Here is a 22,607-nt window from a genome sequence, read left to right as displayed (position 1 = left end):
CCCATAGATTAGGAACACTCTCCAGGAGGTAGGCGTCAATGAGTCAGAGACTACCATCCGCAGAAGACTTCACCAGCAGAACTACAGAGGCTACACTGCAAGGTGCAAACCACTACTCAGCCACAAAAACAGGCTGGCCAGGTTACGGTTTGCTAAAAAGTACCTAAAAGAGCCTGCAGAGTTCTGGAAAAACATGTACCGGAGAAAGTGTGGAGAAAAAAAGGAACTGCCCAATATTCACAGCATACCACATCATCTGTGAAATATGGGGGAGGGGGTGTTATGCCTTGGGCATGTATGGCTTCCACTGGAACTGGCTCACGTCTCCTTTGATGAGGATGAATTCGGAAGTGTTCAGAAACATCTTGTCAGTCCAAGTACAAGTTAATTGCTCCAAACTCATTGGACGGCATTTCACCATACAGCAGGACAATGACCCAAAACATACTGCCATAGCAACTAGGAAATTATTCAGGGCCAAAAAGTGAATCCTATAGAATCCTATAGAACATGCATTTAATTTGCTGAAGAGGAGGACAAAACATCCTAAAAAAACAAACAACAATCGCTACAATATAGGTCTGGCAGAGCATTACCAGAGAAGATACCCAGCGTCTGGTTGGGTCAATGGGTCACAGACTTTTGCACTTTTGCATACAAAGGATTGGGGACCAAATACTAAACATGAGTGCTTAATTTGGACATTTGCATAATGCAAAAGAAGAAAAAATGCTTGGCCCATTACTTATGCAGGGCACTGCAAATGGAACCCATAAGAGTTATTCAACCAAAGAATCCTTTTAGAACCCTTTTTTTCTTTATTTTTTTAATTACATTTTTGCCCTTTCAATGACATGGAGGGAAGACACAATCACTTCCGATTTGAATTCTGACGTGTCGTGGCTCCTCTTTATTCATGCAGTTTGAGACGTGCTCAGAGGCAATATAGGAGCCTCAACCAATGAGAATCCAGGATGTTGTCAAACATTGGCAACGCACAAGTTGTGTTTGGGACTGTAACAAGTCAGTGACACAGAGGCGGAGTCGAGGTACTGTTTTCTGGGAGTATCCCGTTTATTTTCATAAAATGTTAGTAATAATTCCAATGTTCGTAATAATTTCAATGTTCGTAACACAACGCCACTCGGCGACTTTCCAGTCGCCCTCCTTCTCCCTCGAACGCCGAGGCACACACATCTTAAACCATCTAGTCAACGAGGCTTCATTTGCAACAGGTGTGCAACGGAGCCTCGCCGACGTCACCCTGGCCACGGTCCTGTAGCTCCCTCTACAGGCCGAACGCTGCATGTCCCCCCACATACCCCCACCACCCGACACAGGCCGGGGACACGACGGCTGACAACCTACTCCCCCCCCCCCCTGCACGGGAGAGGAAGTCTGCCACGACCATCTGCGCCCCCGGTCTGTGCACGACCGAAAAGTTGAAGGGCTGCAACGCGAGATACCACCGGTGGAGCCACTGGAGGGGAGCATGGTCGGAGTAGAGGGTGAAAGCGCGACCCAGCAGATAGTAGCGGAGGGCGCCGACCGCCCACTTGATGGCCAGGCACTCCTTCTCCACCGTGCTGTACCGGCCCTCCCTCTCCGATAGTTTGCGGCTCAGGTACAGCACCGGCCGGTCAGCCCCCTCCACCCGCTGGGTCAGCACTGCTCCCTGGCCTCTATCCGACGCGTCCGTCTGTAGGGAGAAAGGGAGGTTAAAATCAGGCGCATACAGGACCGTTTCTCCACAAAGAGCCCCCTTAAGGGCCTCGAACGACCCCTGGCACTGGCCCGACCATTGGACCGGATCCGGGGCACCCTTCCGGGTGAGGTCCGTCAAGGGACTGGCCAGCTCTGAAAACCCCGGCACGAACTGCCGGTAATAGCCAGCCAGCCCCAGGAAGGCCCTCACCTCCTTCTTTGTCTTGGGCCGCGGAGTGGCTGCGATGGCCGCAGTCTTTTCAATCTGTGGCCGCACCTCCCCCCGACCCAAGTGGTACCCCAGATACCGGATCTCCCTCCGCCCGATCAAGCACTTCTTCGGGTTGGCTGTCAGCCCCGCCTGCCTCAGGGACCTCAGGGTCCATGAGGCGCTGAAAAGTGGCTGGGGCTCCGAACAACCCGAAAGGGAGCACCGTGAACTGGAATAGCCCGAGCGGAGTGGAGAATGCAGTTTTCTCCCGGGATACCGGCGAGAGTGGAATCTGCCAGTATCCCTTCGTGAAATCCAACGTCGTGAAATACTTGGCCGTGCCAAGCCGGTCCAAGAGCTCGTCAACCCGGGGCATCGGGTAGGCATCGAACTTGGAGACCGCATTAACCCGTCTATAATCCACACAGAACCGTATAGCCCCATCCGGCTTGTTGACAAGCACGATGGGGCTACACCAGTCACTGCGGGACTCCTCGACCACACCCAGCTCCAGCATGGCTTCCAATTCCCTGCACACAATGTCTCGTTTGTGTACCGGCAACCTATAGGGACGCGTGCGCACCGTTAAACCCGGCTGCGTTTCTATGTGGTGGTCGATAAGCGTAGTCCGACCGGGCAAGGGAGAGAACACGTCCGCGAACTTAGCTTGCAAATCTGCAACGTCCGTGGCCTGGCTAGCAGAGAGATGGTTATCAATACCGACCGGAGTGCTAACTTTTGATTTTGGGACTTCCGGACCGAACTCATCTCTCTCTGGAATTATTGTAGCCAGAGCAACAGTGACCACGTCGTTCCATTTTTTTAGGAGATTTACGTGATACACCTGCAAGCTATCCCCCCGGTCCGAGCGTACTACCTCGTAATCCACGTCCCCCATGCGACGTGTGACCACACCTGTAAATTCTCGCAGGTTAGTTCCCCTGTCGTACAGTCACTTTTGACGCTCCTGGGCTTGCAGCAAATGCTCGCGTGAGATAACCCCTAGGGCGTGGAGCTTTGTGCGCAAGTCCAGGACGTATTGAATCTCATTTTTACTGTCGCTAGACCCTTCCTCCCAATTTTCTTTAAGAAGGTCTAGGACACCCCGAGGCTTACGCCCGTAGAGTAATTCAAACGGGGAAAACCCGGTGGAAGCTTGGGGGACTTCCCGTACCGCAAACAACAGGGGATCTAGCCATTTATGCCAATTCCGACTATCTTCGTGTACGGACTTCCGGATCATTGACTTCAAGGTCCGATTGAACCGCTCACAAAGGCCATCAGTGGCCGGGTGGTAAACACTGGTTCGAATCGCCTTGATGTTCAACAAGCCATACAGTTCCTTGAGGGTGCGTGACATAAAATTAGTGCCCTGATCGGTGAGAATCTCTTTCGGGATTCCCACGTGGGAGATTACTTGAAACAATGCCTGCGCTACACTCCTGGCAGAGATATTGCGCAGCGGTATTGCCTCGGGGTATTGGGTTGCGTAATCTATCAAGACCAACACAAATCGATATCCCTGTGTACACCGATCAAATGGCCCGATAATATCCATCGCAATGCGGTCAAATGGGTTCTCGACCAATGGTAAGGGCCGCAAGGGGGCTTTACCAACTGACATTCGCGCACCACCTACGCACCTCTGCCCGAATTCCCGGCCAATAAAATCGAGCCATTATACGGTTTAGTGTCTTATCATAACCTAAATGGCCCGCCATGGGGTTGAAATGAGCCGCCTGGAAGACCATTTCCCGGCGGCTACGGGGAACCAACAACTGGGTTACTTCCTCCTGGCTATGTGAGTCACGACTTACTCGGTACAACCTGTCGCTGATAATCGCGAAATAGGGGTGGGCGCGTACTGCGTCTGGCCGTACCAAAGTACCATCAATCGCTATCACTTGGTCATAGGCCGATCTGAGGGTCTCGTCACGAGACTGCTCGAGGGGGAAGTCACCTAGCAACGGATAGTTCGGCGGGGGAATCTCGGGTTGAGACCCCCCCGCCGGCTCCGGCTCCTCGGCAGCGTCGCGAGGCGCCGCCTCAGCACAGAACACATTACCCGCCTCACACCTCCCTCTCTGTCGTGCACGCATCCCGGTAGCCCTGCTTACCGCTTGAGGAAACCCCTCCCAATCTACACCCAGAATAAGGGGATGCGTGAGGCGCGGGCTAACCGCCGCCTGTACACTATGCTTTTTCCCTTCAAAATGAATCTTGATCGTGACCACAGGATATTCGTGAATGTCCCCATGCACACACTTCACCAACACCCTCGATGCCTTTAACAATGCCCCCGGTCGAACCAGGCGCTCCTGGATCATGGACTGCATGCAGCCCGAATCCAAGAAGGCCTGGTGCATATCATGTTGTATCCTTACCGGAACACGATACGCCGCTCCTGGTCCGGGGGGAGGGCCCGGTATGTCGCCGATGCGGACGACCTGCCCCACCTCCCTCACTGGGCACTCCGCCTGTACATGGCCCGGCCGTCCGCATCGCCAACACACCCCCCCTGTCGCTCGGGGTGCTTCCTGTGGGGCCAGGGCTGGTTCTCGACATGCCTGCCCCTGCCATCTCGTCCTCGGGGTGGGCGCCGGTCTCTCCTCCTCCGTCACCATGGCTCCTTCCGGGCGCCGGACCGGGCGTTGGTCATCGGGGCTCCTGCGGCGGGAAGGAGAGATGGTCCTCCACCAAGGTAACGGCGGCCGCGAGATCCTGGGGCCGGTGGTACTGGACCCAGGCGGCGGTCCGGGCCGGGAGCCCCGTGGGGAATTGCTCCAACACCACCCGGTCCCCGACCTCCTCCGACGAGCTGTTCCCTGGGTCCAGCCACCGCCGTGCGCTGTCCCGCAGCTGCTGGGCGTAGGCAAAGGGCCGGCTCCCCTCCTCCATCATCAGGGCCCTGACGAGCTCCAGGAGGAGGGTACGGTCCTCAGCCCTTGCCGTCACCATCTCCCTCACCGCGGTCTGGTGCTCCTGCTGGAGGTGGGCCTGCTGCTCCAGTATAAGGGCCATCCTTCCGATAGCCGCGCTTAACGCCTCCATTCCCTTTTTTTCTCCGCCTTCGCTGTGCCCCACGTTGGGCGCCACTGTAACAAGTCTGCGACACAGAGGCGGAGTCGAGGTACTGTTTTCTGGGAGTATCCCGTTTATTTTCATAAAATGTTAGTAATAATTCCAATGTTCGTAATAATTTCAATGTTCGTAACACAACGCCACTCGGCGACTTTCCAGTCGCCCTCCTTCTCCCTCGAACGCCGAGGCACACACATCTTAAACCATCTAGTCAACGAGGCTTCATTTGCAACAGGTGTGCAACGGAGCCTCGCCGACGTCACCCTGGCCACGGTCCTGTAGCTCCCTCTACAGGCCGAACGCTGCATGTCCCCCCACAGGGACCATACTACAGAATACTTAAAAGCTTAAAACTTAAATCGCTCAATAACAGATTCAAATTATTAATGTGGAAGCATGAAATTGTTGCTTGGGCAGTGTACATTGCATCAAGACAGATCATTTGTCTTGGTGTACGAGACCATTTCGTCGGTTGGATCGTCTGTGTTTGTGAAAATCGCACGGTGTCCGCCTGGTTTAAGAGTGTATACTGTAGACACTGAGAGATACATATATCCATCATAGTTAACAATAACCAGGATCAGTTTAGCAGACTCACCCCCACAGTTTCCCATATTTCTGGAAGCTCTCTGTGTCAAAATTGGTGAAACCACCCTGGGAACAAAAAACAAAACAAAGAAATAGCCAGTTCATAAATGCTTGTCATAAACCTGAATTGTGGCTTAGTTTATGATGGCCCTTTTCCACTACAGACCGGCTCCCACTCCTCTCTTTTCGTTTTCGTTCAAAAGCTTTATTGCCCATTTTTCTGGGTAAAACAATTCATATTCAGCTCCCATGGCTTTCACCACAACAACACACATCATGGATGAGTCTACAATGTTGTTGTTTATGGGCTTAATCTCTACAAACCTTCTTATATCCCATCATCGTCCCGAGGAAAGGGATGGGTTTGAGACAAGGAATGCCTAGTTTTTTTAATATTCCATATGGCCAGTATCCATACCTGGTCAGAACAAATATAAATCAACAATCTGACTTGAAACAAAAGCAAAACGATCAAGTCATAGGTATCATTGAAACTGTTAGATAACTGTAATTATCAATACTATCATTTGTATGTATTATTACAACTAACTAACTAACAAATAATATTTTTTATTAAAACTTCTTACACTACGATCAGAGTGATGAGTAAGGCAAGGAGAGTCCATGTCTCGGTGGAGAAGTACGGAAGGTAACCCATCTTTACAGGTTCAATCGCTTCTTCTGAGTAACCCCGGACACGTCTGCTGAAGTGATTATTTTATCCCATCATGACACCTGTGTTTCAGATCATGAAACACAGGCGAAAGAGTATGTGAGAGGTGAAGTTGAAGCCATGGCTAGTGAATGATTGAAAGGATCCCTGCGCAGAGGGCAACACTCAGTGATGTTATTGTGGGCCTTTATCTTAACATCCTGCTAATAGTTGCTGCCTGTTTGATCCCTATCGGGTTTTAATAGTTTGCAGACCCATTGAATCAAGAAGGACTATGGGGCAAATATTTTTGGGCAAATATTTTCTTTCGAGTAATACTGAATTTTACATATTTGAACTCCTCTAAAAATGTGTTATGTTCTTTACATGTATGCACTTGTTTTATATCATTGGCTCCTAAAAACAGTATTTCAAAATACTAGTTCAAAACACATCACATATTACAGTAATGAAGCAACTGATTAACATGAATACAGTGCTCTTCATAAGTATTGGAAAGAGGAAGCATTTTCTGTTCTTTTAGCTCTACACTTGGATTTGAAATCAAACAAATATTATGGGGTCAAAGTAGAGATTCTCAACTTTAATTCAATGGGTTTTTAAAAAAACATTTGTAAACATACTCCCACTATTTCAGGGCTTCAAAAGTATCATATAATGTCCAAATAAAGTACTAATGTTTCGTATTAGGTCAACAATCTGCCTGAAGTCTGCGACCCCACCAGGCACTATCCACTATCCACTATCCACTATCCACTATCCACTCATCTTTAGAAAATCATTGACATTTCCACATGGTATTGTGTCATAGAGTAGCTTCCCTACAGCAATATTATCTTGACATTGGGATCCTTTGTCCAAACCATATTTCAGGGTGTATGTTTGGTTGCAGGGGCCCAGGCTGTGCTCTCTGACTGCTCCAACTGTAGTAGACCCTGCAGTGAGAAAGAGGTCAACATGCTGCAGTACCGTCAGCCAATCACACACAAGAACCAACAGATCGCCAAGACCTCCATTGAACCATGCACGCACGCACACACACACACACACACACACACACACACACACACACACAAACACTGTCTCAACAGCCCCTTCCTTCACTCTCACTCTCTCTCTCTGTAGGTGGGTCAGGCTGCGTATTCAGCCTCTAAGGGGGGTATTGTTGGGATGACTCTACCCATCGCCCGAGACCTGGCACCCATGGACATCTGTGTGGTCACCATCGCACCCAGTCAGTAAACACACACACATACATACGCACTCTTTCACACACTCCTCCACCCCCCCTTCCTCTCCATATCAGACAACCTCTCTCTCCCTCTCCTTAGGTTCTGTTCTCCACTCCTCTCCTGGCGGGTTAACCTGAGAAGGTGCGTTCATTCCTGGCCCGCCAAGTGCTTTTCCCCTCGCGCCTGGGAGACCCTGCAGAGTTTGCCCACCTGGTGACATCACTGGCTGAGAACCCCATGATCAATGGAGAGGTCATCAAACTGGATGGAGCTATCCGCATGCAGCCCTGAGAGAGAGTGAGTGTGTGTGCCAGGTCTCGGGCGATGGGTAGAGTCATCCCAACAATACCCCCCTTAGAGGCTGAATACGCAGCCTGACCCACCTACAGAGAGAGAGAGTCAGAGTGAAGGAAGGGGCTGTTGAGACAGTGTTTGTGTGTGTGTGTGTGTGTGTGTGTGTGTGTGTGTGTGTGTCTGTGTGTGATCCAAGGTATACCACTGTGACAGCTCCGATGTGTGTGTGCATGTGAGGTGTGTGTTCATGTCTGGTACTCCAAGCTCTGCTGTACTGTACGCTCCATGCAGTTTTGTTTTGTTTTGTAAACTGATCCAGTAATAAACTTCTAATGAGTCTGAGTCTCTCCTCCTCTGTGTCTGTGTAAAGTGAGGTCAGTAGGAGCTAATAGGACAAATGAAACAAGAATGAGCCTTATGAGGCAAGTGTACCTTCATTTGTCCTATTAGAAGTGAATAGAACGCCTGGACACAGGAAATGCTAAATGCTAAAGCTCTCATAACATCACACCTGCACCAGTGTGTAGCTTTATGTACATGTCATCCACAACATTTGAGTGAAGGGAAAGGGACACATTTCTTTTGGAATGGAAAGGAGTCGAGGTACAGTATCTTGGTATACACACGTTTGCTCCAGTTTTGTACCCATTGACTGTGACCCTGTTTGTGTAAGAGGCTAGGGCTGACCCATTCTGATTCAAGATGTTTGTGTAAAAAAGGTATTTATTGCATATATTGTCCACTAAAAAGCAGATGATGGTACAAGTGTAAGGGACCAAGTGCTCCAACCTCAGTCTAGCCTGAAGATCATTCCATATCTGAGGAGCACAGCAGCTAAAAAGTTCTTCTCAATTCTGTAATCACTTGTAGCACATTAAATAGTAACAAGCTGCAAGTTTGATCGCCACTAAGTCGCCATAAAAGCAATGATGTGAGGTAAAATGGGAGTTTTAAAAGAACTGCTTCATATACAGATGAAATCCAATGATAAGCCCTTCTCAACGTCAAAGAATCCCAACCCACAGACTGATACAAAAGACAATGGTGGGTACAGAAAACATGCCTACAAATGAACTGCAGAGCAGAGTGATAAATCGGGTCTAGTGGTTTAAGAATTGAGGCTGTCGTGTGATTTTAAATTGTGTCACCATAATCACGGACAGGGAGGAGCGTTGCCAAGACAATCTTCCTCCTATTATCAAAGGTGAAGCAAGACATTTCTTTACAAAACAAGTACAAGTCTAACTCACAAACTCTTGATCACTTTTTCAACATGTATTTTAAAAGTGTATCATCTATGTAAATGCCCAGGTACTTATAATGGGGAACTTGTTCAGTTTGGGTTCTTTTCAGGGTACAAATATGTTGATCATTGTAATCAATATTATGGCATATAGAGAAAAACATAACAGACCTCATGCATACCTCTTCAAATTAAGGTTTACCCAGATTGTTTCTAATCTAACCCATGTGCATACATGTGCCATGTTTTTTCTTCCTCAACTTGTAAATGTAAAAAACACAAACACCACCACTTTGTCTTTTTGTGGTGTTAGGAATACAGACCTCACAGATAAAAATGTTTTGATAAAGGTCATAAACCGAAACGTCGACACAATAAATAAGCAGAGGTAACAATCGTGTGTGCAGGAGTATTCATTTTTTACATACCTTTTCTTCCTAAACTCATCATCACTCAACATAGTTTACAGCTATGCAACTTGTAAAATATAGCATTTCAAACATGACACACAGTTTGACTTTGAATATGACTTTAATGAAAGAGAATTGAAACGGCAAGTGTAGTTATAGTGGTAGTATGCAGGGTAGTTATTGTGGTAGTAAGTTCGAGATAGTTGTGGATTTCCAGAATTGTCTCTGTGTTGAAATATCTGAAAGAGAAAAATTGTCTTATCATTTGTATAGATAAAATCTAAATTATTTTGAGGTGATTTGAGAAGCCAAAAGGATCATCCTTAGAATGCACTGTAAGCAGATAATGGAGGGCATACCTGTATTTTGTTTCCCTTTATGGAAAGCCCTCTCCATGCTCTCTCTGGCAAACTCCAGGTTCGCCGCCATTACTCTTTTCTTTTCAGTCTTCTCCTTCTCTCTCTCCATTTCTGTCTTCATCCTCTTCACGACATCTTCTGTAATCTTTGTCATCAACTCTTTCACTTCCCTCTCCCTCCTTTCCACCATATTATTTATCATCCCATCCATCTCTTCTCTCATGCGTTTAACGTCATCTTCTTTCTCCTTCAGGATTTTCTCCATCTCTTTCTCGACCACTTCTACTCTCTTCATTGCCTCCAACTCCTTTTTCACCCATTCAATATCCTTTTCTTTCTCCTGTTCATTCCTGTTTCTCTGTCTCTCCTCCTCTGCCCATTTCATCACCTCCATCCTCTCTTTCACTTGTTTCACCTCCATTTCTTTCTCCTCCAGGATTCTCTCCATCTCTTTCTCGGCCTCCTCTACTCTCTTCATCGCCTCCAACTCCTTTCTCATCCATTCAAAATCCTTTTCTTTCTCCTTCTCACTCCTGTTTCTCTCTCTCTCCTCCTCTGCCCATTTCATCACCTCCATCCTCTCTTTCACTTGTTTCACCTCCATTTCATTCTCCTCCAGGATTCTCTCCATCTCTTCTACTGTCTTCATACCCGCCTCCATCTCCTTTCTCATCCATTCAATATCGTTTTCTTTCTCCTTCTCAATCTTCTCCTTCTCCCTCTCCATCTCTGTCTTCATCCACTTCACGACATCTTCTGTAATCTTTCTCATCTCCTCTTCCACTTCACTCTCCCTCCTTTCCAACATATTCTTTATCACATCCATCTCTTCTCTCACGTGTTTAACGTCACATTCTTTCTCCTCCAGGATTCTCTCCATCTCTTCGACTCTCTTCATCGCCTCCAACTCCTTTCTCATCCATTCAAAATCCTTTTCTTTCTCCTTCTCACTCCTGTTTCTCTCTCTCTCCTCCTCTGCCCATTTCATCACCTCCATCCTCTCTTTCACTTGTTTCACCTCCCTTTCTTTCTCCTCCAGGATTCTCTCCATCTCTCTCTCCATCTCTTCTTCTCTCTTCATACCCGCCTCCATCTCCTTTCTCATCCATTCAATAACCTTTTCTTTCTCCTTTTCAATCTTCTCCCTCTCTCTCTCCATCTCTGTCTTCATCCTCATCTCCTCTTTCACTTCCCTCTCCCTCCTTTCCACCATATTCTTTATCATCACATCCATCTCTTCTCTCACACGTTTAACGTCGCATTCTTTCTCCTCCAGGATTTTCTCCTTCTCTCTCTCCACCTCCTCTACTCTCTTCATCACCTCCAACTCCTTTCTCATCCATTCAATATCCTTTTCTTTCTTCTTCTCATTCCTGTCTTTTTCTCTCTCCTCCTCTGCCCATTTCATCACCTCCATCCTCTCTTTCACTTGTTTCACCTCCATTTCTTTCTCCTCTAGGATTCTCTCCATCTCTCTGTCAACCTCTTCTACCCTTCTCTTCATCACCTCCATTGTTTCGGTCTCCTTCTCACTCATCTTTAATCTCTCTTCGCTCTTCTTTACCTCCTTCTCTCTCTCCTGCACCACCCTCTCTCTCTCCTCCACCTCCTTCTCTCTCCTCTTCATCTCATTTCTTGTTTTTTCCATCTCCCTCTGGAAAGTCTCCTCCATCTCCTTTGTCACTTTCTCCACCTCCTCCACCTCTTTCGCCTTTATTTCCAACTGGACAATCCTCTCCTCCAAATCCTTTTTGTTATTTTCCTGCGTCTTTTGAATGCGACTGAGTATTGCATTGCATTCATTCACTTTCTCAGTGTCTCTATCCAACACTTTCCTCTTCCTCTCCATATTATCTTTAAGATGGTTGACTATCTTCCTCTTCCTCTCCACCATTTCTCTGTCCTTGTCCACCATTTCTCTGTCCTTGTCCACCCTCTCTCTCTCCTCCTTCAGCCTCTCCTTCTCTGCATCGGTGTGCTCCTTCACCTTATGCAGAAGGTTTTGGGCTCCCTCCACCTCTTCCGCTCTCTCCTCCATCTCCCTCCTCCAACCCTCCTTCTCTTCCTTTCTTTCTTTAGCCACTCTGGCCCTCTCTCTCGTGTGCCTGGCCCGTCTTGATGTCCTCTGTGGGAGTGGGGTGTAGGCTGCGAAAGCTGCCGGTCCTGCTGCCTCCATCATCAGGGCAGCCTGATCCTCTTTACACTCCTGTGGACATACAGTGAACACACTACAGGTGCAGTCTCGAGAATGTCTCTATGAATGTATTTGTCTTTTCTGAGTATAAAACCATTCAGTTGTCTCCAGTGATCTTTACATATTGTCTATGTTTAGCCATCCTGAATGGGGTGAGTGGGTAGTTATCAAATACAGTAGCATAGGGCTTTGAAACTTCCTGATGGAGATGACAGACACAATGACAGGGAAACGTCAAGAAATATGATTGCGTTAGATAACAGGCTTCCCTCGCAAAGAGATTGCGGTACCTCACAATGTTCTCAAGAATAGGCTGTTGCGTTCCCAATTTCCCAAAAGGGGCTCTCTAGTTTTGCCTTTAAAAAAGGCCTACATCTACCTTTTATTCAACATATCCGACACAATTTATATTGCAAATCATGTAGGCCTGTACAGTAAGTAATTGTAGGCCCTTTGCAAAGTCAACTTACGACTTACTTAAGGAAAGGTCCTGTCGATTAAGACCTATTAGTGCCAACTATGTTTGGTTATATTTTAGATAGGGCCTACCTGAAAACATCAAATTAACCATTTTGATATTGTTCTGTCAATCATCTTTCTTCGATAGTCCATCCTCTATAGGTTATTTATAAAGCTGTCTCGTTTTAATGTTGATCTTTAAAATGGTTGATTTTGCAGCCACATTTCTCTCTGTAACAACGATTGAGCTCGTCCCGTTTCACTTTTTAGGCTGTTACGCTGCTCTTTCACTGACAAACAGCTGTTTTTGGAATTAAGCGCTCACCGAAATTACCGCGATTTGACTTGATGTTGGGATCAAACTGTCTGCCGAGTCGGATGAATTACTTCCCAGAGATCTAACAACAAAGAGTAGCCAATTAAGGGTATTTCTTTGCAGTAGGTCTAGGTCCTGATTGTGGGGGAAATGTTGCTTTGAATTGTAGGCTACTTTGACTGGACGATAACATACGAATACAAACAAGTGTACAGTAACATGTTGTCACCACGGATGATAGAGCTTGATTTGATTAAATTTGATTAATTTTCAGCCCTGCTTCTTACAGCTTTGCGTTTACTTGAAGGCAGTTCACGGACTTGAGGTAGGCTGAAAATATACAGGAGCTTGTCGGCCTAGTGCTTATTCGATTAAGGTAGGGGGGATCTGCGCGAAGCCCACACATCGTGTCGCTCACCGGCCCCGCAGCCCACAGATCGACCGGCCCACCAGCAGCCATGGCACAGCCCTTTACACAACATTTAGGCAGCACCCCCTCTCGAAAGATACATCCTATGTCCTTGGACATTTGGCCCAAGTATTGGGGCAATTTAATGTAAAGTATTCCCGTTTATTTAAACTAAAATAGAGCAAGGCAAACTTACCTGCGGCGGGTCCCACCAGTTTTTCTCCATTGTGTTGAAATGTAATTGAATCTATTTCCACTAATGAGCGTACCACATTACAAATGACAATCAGCAAAGGCTATTTGACAACAACTGGAGGTTCAAGTGACCAAAGTGACTTTTACATAAATTTACGTCATTGCTAGCAGCGTCATCAAGACAACAGCATTATGACGCAGGAGATATTTATTTGATTACAGATATGCTCATGTTGTTTCTTGGAAAATATACGTCGTTGGGATTAATCATCATCATATTATTAATTAATAGACAAAACACAGACATAGATATAGGTATATAGATCAGTGGTAGGGGCTCGGGGTCGTTTCTGGACATGGCCCTCCATTGTAATTTACATTTACATTCATGGCATTTAGCAGACGCCTTTATCCAAAGCGACTTACAACAATACATTTGTTTAAGTAATTGAATCATCTATCCAACAGTCATCATAAGACAAAGTAATCAATGCTCACACCAGGGGCCATAGGCAGTCGGCTATTTCATTTTATTTGTATTAGCAGGAGAGAACTTGTACAAGGGGGGTAGCGGGGATGAAGAGGTCTCTGGGTGGGGTTGGGGTTAGGGTTAGTATAGGGGGGGGGGGATAAATGGAAAACATACTCGTGGTTCAGGTATTAACTGCCAACTGAACTTAGTTGGAACAATACAAATTACAATGTAAAACAATAACAATATAATATCAACATTTCAGTATTATATCAAAATAATGATTTAGAAATATGGTACAACCTGTGAGCTGCCTGGTTGCCTTGGCAACGGTAAACTACAGCGCTGTTCATCAGCGGTTCGGGCTCTGGCTCTAACCGTCTACCTTCTCTTAACCGTTAGGAGAAAACGAAGAAAAACAAAGAAAATGTAAACTACAAAACACTCTAACATTAAATCCTACACATACATCTGTATCAGTGGAGTCAGGCAAACGTTACACCAGACTCCCTTCGACATGTTTTGTCAGGTGTCATTTGACAACAACCACTCATCGTAAACGGCAAGCTAGTGCTAACTCGTCCTCGTTTAGGATACCAAGCTAGCGCAATTACCGCTAACAAACTACAAACTTCATATGCTACTATGCATAACGGTACACTAAATAGAAAGCCTACATTAATGACAAACTGTATTAATGCTTATGCTTAAGAATAAATGGAAAACACACTAGTGAGTCGTCTGGTCCTCAGTCTTTACTGGTTCAGGTATTAACTGCCAACTGAAGAACGCAGCGCAAGCCACAGCTTATATACCCGCAGGTGATCTAGTGCCTTTTATACTCCAAATAGAAATGCGTGAAATTGAATGGGGGGAGTCTGTAAACATGCAAGATAAAGTGCATACATATAAAATAACACATTTGGGCGATTCTTCAACTACAGGCACTTTTGGCCTTGTGAACTTGAGGGGGAAAAAATGTTCAAATCTAAATTGTCACAGTCTAACAGGTTAATATAACTAGTCTAGTTTCATGATCCATAAGAGAACGCACTAACATTACAAGACAAATTGGTGTTTTTTTACATATTGTCCGACCCGCATTGAACAAATGTAATTTCCATCACATGTAAACATTTGATTATTATTTAAAAAAAGTATGATATACATAATTTCTCAACAGTGTAAGACCACTTTCACACATAGTTTTACCAGTTTATACCTATATTGCAATTACCATACATTTGTGGATTAGGTAAATTAATTGAGATGAGGACCAAACACAAAGCTTACATCAACCACAACCTGAAATATAATATTGGATTGGTTAGATACATTTCAGGAAATAACTACTTGTGTTATTACATTAAGTGGAACATTATCCCATAAACTATGCAGAAGTTTTTAATGAGTGATTAGAATTTTGTAACTATTTTTAAAAAAAGGTATGAGGTGGTGGAAATGACTGGGTCATTTCTGGGTCAACCCCTCTTTCTTTTTTCCTCAGGTATCTCTCCCTGTCTCTTTTCAGTCGCTCTTCATATTTGACAGGGTCCTCTTTTATTCTGTCCCTATAGGCCTGAGACCTTTCTGCAGTAGAGGTCCGTGGCATCTTAAAAATAGATGAAAATGCATTTCAACAAATATGCATTTGAATAAAACATTAACATTGTACATTTTAATAAATAAATTACACATATGTAGCCTCACAATCTATGAATTGCACCTTGTAAGCATAAATGTAATTTCCACCTCACCTTTGTCATTTCCACCCAAGAAGGTAATGTGTTGGAAATGACGGAGGTGGAAATGACAATCTTACAGTATTTTGTAAAAAAATCCAAGCTAGCATCACAGATTAGCTATGAATTGGTACCTAGCATTTCATGCATGCAAAATACATCTATGTACGTTAAAAAATCGATTTATTTACAAACTCAATTGATGTTACGTCATGTTTGGAAATGACATACAATAAAAATATTTTCATTTCAAGCAATATTTACCTTGAGTTTTCTTCAAAAGTTGGTGAAGAAATCCAAAATATCCTCCATATCAGACATGTGCTGTGATGTAACTGTTCATCTCCATAGAAACTACCCAAACCATCTTTCACACAAACCTTTTAAAGGGACATTACAGTGTTGTGGTGGAAATGATGGCAATACTGTGGGACAACTACATTTTGTATATAAAATCACATAAATAGTTGTTTGACCTTAAATACCCCAATTATGTGTTGATTATTTTACTGATACTTTATTCAGTCACATTTAAAAAAAAATAGATAAAACAAAACAGCAATATTTGCATCTATAACGATGTTGAAAAAGGTGAAAAAATCATCATAGACTACCGGTAAAAAGTTCCTAAAGTACTTTCATTGTAAAGATAACTATGAAAGTGTGAATATTCCCAATTCTTTTTTTTTTTTTTATAAAATATGATCAAAGGACATGAAAGTGCCCGTAGTCTAAGAATCGCCCATTTACGTAAGTGGCCAATTACATATAAATATCCTATGTGCCACATAAACAGTGGAAAAAGCAGTGAAGCCCTTAGCAGACATAGGGGAAAATGTACAGTATATACAAACATGTACAGGAGCAGGACGTATTGTGTCTCTGTTAACACAGTTGTGTCATGTGTAATTGTGTTAAATGATCCATAATAAGTGCTGTCCAGTTTCCTCTATATTATATATAACATGGTGAATAACTCTCCAGATATTTCTTTAAGGCCAATATCAGATATATCTGTCAAGCTCTAATTACAATGAGCTGTCCTACCATTTCTACCTCCATCAGCCTCCTGTTGCACAGTAATGAGTGATAAAGACACCTGATGACAAGGATGAGAAATGTAAAGATCACGGTTTCATCCAAGGCCCATCTACCTTTCATTCAAATTATGCTAAGATTATTATCATTGGTGATTTTAACCTACATGTGGACAATGAGACTGACTCGACAGCCATGGATTTGATGAATCTCTTGAATTCTACGGACTTTATTCAGTGAGTTACTGGGCTCACCCATAACCACTGCCACACCCTGGACCTAGTGATTACAAAGGGTCTTACTCCTGTTGCATCCTCTTTATCTAGCCATGTCGCTGAGCAGATGAGATTCATGATGATGAATATGAATAGTACACCATCAACAGCTTCCTCCTGTGATAATGATTTAGTAACCAGCTTCAACACCAAACTAAGGGCAACTATCGACTCTGTAGCACCAGTCAAACAGTTTGATTGATTTCCTGGTGAAATGCATTGCAGACATATGGATGTCACAGAACTAGTCATTCGAGCAAAAACCGAAAGAGAGAAACTGTCTGCATACTTAAAGACATTTCTACTTACAGTAACACTAAGCACCAGGCAAAAAACAGAGGTGTCACCATTGACTCAGATCTTAATTTTGAAACCCATATCAAGAATGTGACTAAAACATATTTGTATCACTTAAAGAAGAGTAAGTAAGTTTGTCGGAAATCTGCCATCGTGGAGAAATTCTGTCTGAAGTTGTCCAAACGACAACATCCTCCCTTATAATAATATAACCCCCCGAAATGAACTTGCAGTGTTGGACATTAGCTGTTGTGTTTCTGCATGCGCACACGATTGGAAGAGGCAGCCCCCAGAGACAGAAAGGTGAGTCCACTCCCCTATAACACCCCTGGCAGTAACAACATGTTTATATGCAAACCGAGTGTCCAGGTAGGACACTCCATTTTAAAAAGCGTGTTTTCCGAACCAAAACAGCGTTTGTAAATGAAATATTTATTTCAAGGGATCTCGTTCCCTGATCTCTACCGATTAAAGATAGTCATTACAACCTTTAGGAAGCTTTTAAAAAGGTTGAATATTACATGGACCTTTACAGAACACAGCTGTAAAGATGCAACCTTTCCTCTCCCAGGCTGACACTGAGAGACGAATGCATGCTTGTATTACTAGCAGCCTTGATTACTGTAACACTCTCCTGTCTGGTCGACCAAAGAAAGCTATTGGCAAATGATACAGAATGCAGCAGCACGAGTCAGATGGAGAGCACATATCATAAAAGTCTCTGCACTAATAACCTGTTCGTTTTATAATTTATTTTAAGATAATTGTATTAGTTTAGAAATCACTCTATGGTCACGCACACCACTGCATGTCAGACATGCTTTTAAGGTATATACCCTGTAGATCCCTCAGGTCCTCAGGTACTGGCCTTTTAACTATTCTGAAGATTCCAACAACACCTATCTACTTCCTGTTTCAAATGAATAATACTGGGCAGAAGTCTGCACAGGGATGCTACAGACACATTAGCACACTGCAAAATACTGTCACCTATCTAACCATCTGTTCCAAAGCAATAGTAATAGATACTGTAGGAGTCTGCAGTGCACAGGGGTTACACACTCATCAGTACGCTCTAAAATACTGTCACTATCATATTTCCTGTTCCACATGAATAGTACTATATAGGAGTCTGCAGAGGGGTTACCTTGTTGGGAAACACAGTGTCTATCTCCTCCTGCAGCTTGGTCATGATGTGAGGGCTGGTTGCCAGATTGTAGGCCAGGAAGGACAGAGAGCTACTGGTGGTCTCATAGAGTGTTTCCACAGTGTATGTCAGTCTAATCAATGAAATCGATAGCTTCATTTATTAAGCACAAAATGATTGAGACTGAAAGCTATATGGAGGAAGTTGTACTGACTGTGAGGAACAGTGGGCTGAAGATGTCAAACTTGAGCATTTTCTTGATGTTGGTCACAAAGGGGTCAGAGGGGTTGTGGAGGGAGTCGATGTCGACACTGAATGAAGTGCTGACGACCACATCCATACTGTATGGTCCAAAGAACCTGGAACACAACCACACAATCTTTGACCACCAGAACCACAACCACAAAATTAAAGGGGGAGTTCACTGAAATTACAAATTCACCTTATCTTCTCGGAGAGAAATACTCACTCTTTTAGTTCAATGGGCTCTTCGTTATTGGCCGTCTTCTTCAGATTGCTGACCAAATTACCAGAGTGCTGCTTCATGATCCCGAACATCTGAGTTGGGAAGGATACATGGAAAAATATGATGATTGATACATGGATTAATATGTGCAAAACATGGGTAAATATCATGTTTGAAACAGGAATTATTTTAATGTTTATATAGCCTGAGAATATACATTCATACAGGATACATTATGTATATAGTCAAGGAATAAGTGACTCCAAAGATGAACTATTATTCTAAACTCTGTCATCTGACCACTGAACTTATCTAAGATAAGATTAAATATACTTTGTTGTCCCGGATGGAAATTTGTCTTGGACAATTAAAGTTGCTGCTTCACACAACAACAAACAACAATGAATACACACTATACACATAGTACAAATCACATAAACACACACACACACGTCAGAGTTGTTAGTCATTCATTTATTTGTGTTGTTGGAATGAATAAAAGAAGGAGAGGAGAGATGGGACTGTACCTCTTTGATCCGCCCACTGGTGAAGGAGTGAGACAGGACACTACGGATCCGTCTCCATGCATCATCCTCAGCGATAAACACGGCGTCATACAGAGGCCCGTTGAGATAAAAATTCTAGAAAAATAACAATGATTATATACTGCAAAATTAACCGAATATTAATAATGCTATAATAACAATGATATTATCTATTTAAGGAGCCCTTATGTTTTTTTCCCCATACAACAACTTCAATTTAGCGTATTTTCCTCCTGTTAGTGAAAAGGGAGTAGCATTCCTTGATGAGGATGGTTTTGATCATGGCTGTGTCCATGATACACAGGACGGGCCGACGGCCATCATAGATCCTACAGACCAGCAAAAACAAAGATAGTTAGATATACACTCACCCAACACTTTATGAGGAACACTATACTAATACTAGGTAGAGCCTCCCTTTGCTCTCAAAACAGCCTAAATTCTTCGTGACATTGATTCCTTTGAGATTCTGGTCAATGATGACATGATTGCATCACGCAATTCCTGCACATGTTTCAGGTGCACTTTCAAGATGTAAATCTCCCGTTTTGCCACATCCCAAAGGTGTTCTATTGGATTCAGATCCGGTGACAAGGAAGGCCACTGAAGAACACTGAACTCATTGTCATGTTCATGAAGCCAGTTTAAGACGACGTTTGCTTTGTGACATGGTGCATTATCATGCTGGAAGTAGCCATTAGAAGGTGGGTAAATTGTGGCCATGAAGGGATGCACATGGTCAGCAACAATATTTAAATAGGCTGTGGCATTCAAGCAAATATACCGTAGATAGAGACAGACAGACCCATCACAGATCCTGCACTCTTTGAAAAAGTGCTACCTAGAACCAAAAAGGGTTCTTCTTCCACTGTCCCTTTGAAGAAACCTTTTGGGTTCCATGTAGAACCCTTTCCACAGAAGGTTATACAGTACCGTGCGTAAGTAATGGGACAGTGAAGCATTTTTTCTTCTGTTTGGATTTGAAATAAAAACGTAGAGATTTTTATTTTTTATATAATGTACATATTGGTTTATCATTCAGAAATTCCAACACTTTTATGCATAATCCCCCTATTTCAGGCTACACAAAAGTGATAGGACAATTGGCTTGACAAGTGTGTTCGTCAGGTGTGTTCCGTCACATAATTTGTGCAGTCTGCTATTGGTGTCTTGTCAACATGAGGACCAAAGAGATGTTATTGAAAGTCAGGGAAGCCATTATGATGCTGAAATATCAGAAAAAAAATAAACATAGCCAAAACCTTAAACCTACCAAAATCAACAGTTTGGAACTTCATTTAACTTCATTAAAAGGAAAGAAAGCACTGGTGAGCTCAGAAATCGCAAATTACCTAGTAGGCCAAGGAAGACTTCCATTGGATAACCAAAGAATGCTCACCATAATTGAGAATCATTTATTTACATCTTGTCAGTCCAAGTACAAGTAAATGGCTCCAAACTCATTGGACAGCATTTCATCATACAGCAGGACAATGACCCAAAACATACTGCCATAGGAACTAGGGAATTTTTCAGGGCCAAAAAGTGGAAAGTTGTTGACTGGCCAAGTCAGTCTCCAGATTTAAATCCTATAGAACATGCATTTCATTTGCTCAAGAGGAGACTTAGGGCAAAACATCCTAAAAAAACAACAACAGTCGCTGCAACATAGCATTACCAGAGAAGATACCCAGCGTCTGGTTGGGTCAATGGGTCACAGACTTTTGCACTTTTGCATACAAAGGATTGGGGACCAAATACTAAACATGAGTGCTTAATTTAGACATTTGATAATGCAAAAGAAGGAAAAATGCTTGGGCACCAAAATGGCTAGAGCCAGCCCTGATTAACAGAACCTTTATCGAGCGCACAACATCACATTAATGCCCATAGGAAGAATGAGAATAGAGTATCAACAAAATAACCAATTTAACACAATTTAAAACAACATACGTCTGTAAGTTTTAACCATACGTTAACGTGCGTCAAGGACAACGCGGGAGAATGATGCCCGTGATGGGCCTAACCCAAAACTCAAAGAATATCTCGCTGTCCCTCTCCTTAAATATCATTCCCAACAAAGGACAAGGTGTTAGATACATTACAATAGCAAAGGAATTGACAAATGGTGAAAGCTGAAAAATCTGAAACATAGTCAAAACCTTAGACTTGCCAAAATCAAGCACTGATGAGCTCAGCAATCGCAAATGGCTGAGGCTTCACTGCAAGATGCAAACCACTAGTTATTCTTAAAAAGGATAGTCAGGTTACAGTTTGCTAAGAAGTACCTAAAAAGCCTGCAGAGGTGTGGAAAAAAGTCTTGTGGACAGATAAGATGAATATTATCAGAGTGATTGCAAGAGGAAAGTTTGGAGAAAAAAGGATCTGCCCAAGGTTTACAGCATACCATCTCATCTGTGAAACATGGTGGAGGGGATGCTATGGTTTGGGCATGTATAGCTGCCACTAGAACTTGCTAACTTATCATAATTGATGATGTTACTGCTGACAGCAGCAGCAGAATGTATTCTGAAGTGTACAGAAATATCTTGTCTGGTCGAGTAAAAGCAATGCTTCCAAATTCATTGGATGGCGCTTCATCATACAGTAAGACAATGACCCAAAACATACTGCCATTGGAGCTAGGGAGATTTTCAGGGCGAAAAAGTGGAAAGTTCTTGACTGGCCATGTCAATGTTTGGATTTAAATCCTATTGAACATGCATTTCATTATCTGATGGTAAGATTTTGGGCAAAAAGACCTGGCAAAAAGATGGCTGGCCTGGCAGAATATCACCAGAGAAGATACCCAGCACCTGGTGGGGTCAATGGGTCCCAGACGGTTATTGCATACAAAGTATTGTCGACCAAATACTAAATATGAGTGCATAATTTCGACCATGTATACCAATACTAGACAAAAGAAAAGAAAAGAATCTAGCAAAAGCAAACTATGTTCTGACAGGGTTTGACTCATCTAATACGACATCAGATCTGGATAGGTTCCTTGATTTCCTCTGAAAGGTGACATAGGCTTGAAAACATGTACACAACATCAAGAAGAAACCATTGATTAAAGCCAAATCAATTGACAGAGGCATGGCAGAAAATGTGTGTTGTCTCTTTAAAAGAAATGTTAAAAATCTCTTTGTTTTCCCTGAATGAAACAAAGCACAGGTGTTTAAAAGGCCAGCCCCACCCCTGATTACAATGATCCACACATGGAGACAGCCAAAGCAATATATATAGATCAATAA

At 43.7% G+C, this 22,607-nt stretch overlaps 2 pseudogenes across 2 annotated transcripts in view; both read right to left on the bottom strand.

Annotated features, from left to right (window-relative positions):
- The window catches only part of LOC310824159 (cytochrome P450 3A27-like), a 52,670-nt pseudogene extending 46,428 nt beyond the window's left edge, over positions 1 to 6,242 (bottom strand). Inside the window, exon 1 of the transcript in view lies at positions 6,172 to 6,242. The product of the transcript in view is annotated as a cytochrome P450 3A27-like (transcript). The remainder of the gene's footprint in view (positions 1 to 6,171) is intronic.
- Positions 6,243 to 6,244: 2 nt separating this feature from the next.
- LOC310824158 (cytochrome P450 3A27-like) overlaps positions 6,245 to 22,607 on the bottom strand; it is a 94,401-nt pseudogene continuing 78,038 nt past the window's right edge. Inside the window, exon 13 of the transcript in view lies at positions 6,245 to 6,265. The product of the transcript in view is annotated as a cytochrome P450 3A27-like (transcript). The remainder of the gene's footprint in view (positions 6,266 to 22,607) is intronic.

This window comes from Argentina silus (genome assembly GCF_951799395.1).
Source record: "Argentina silus genome assembly, chromosome: Y".
Taxonomy (NCBI): Eukaryota; Metazoa; Chordata; class Actinopteri; order Argentiniformes; family Argentinidae; genus Argentina; species Argentina silus.
This window is presented reverse-complemented; position numbering and strand designations above follow the sequence as displayed.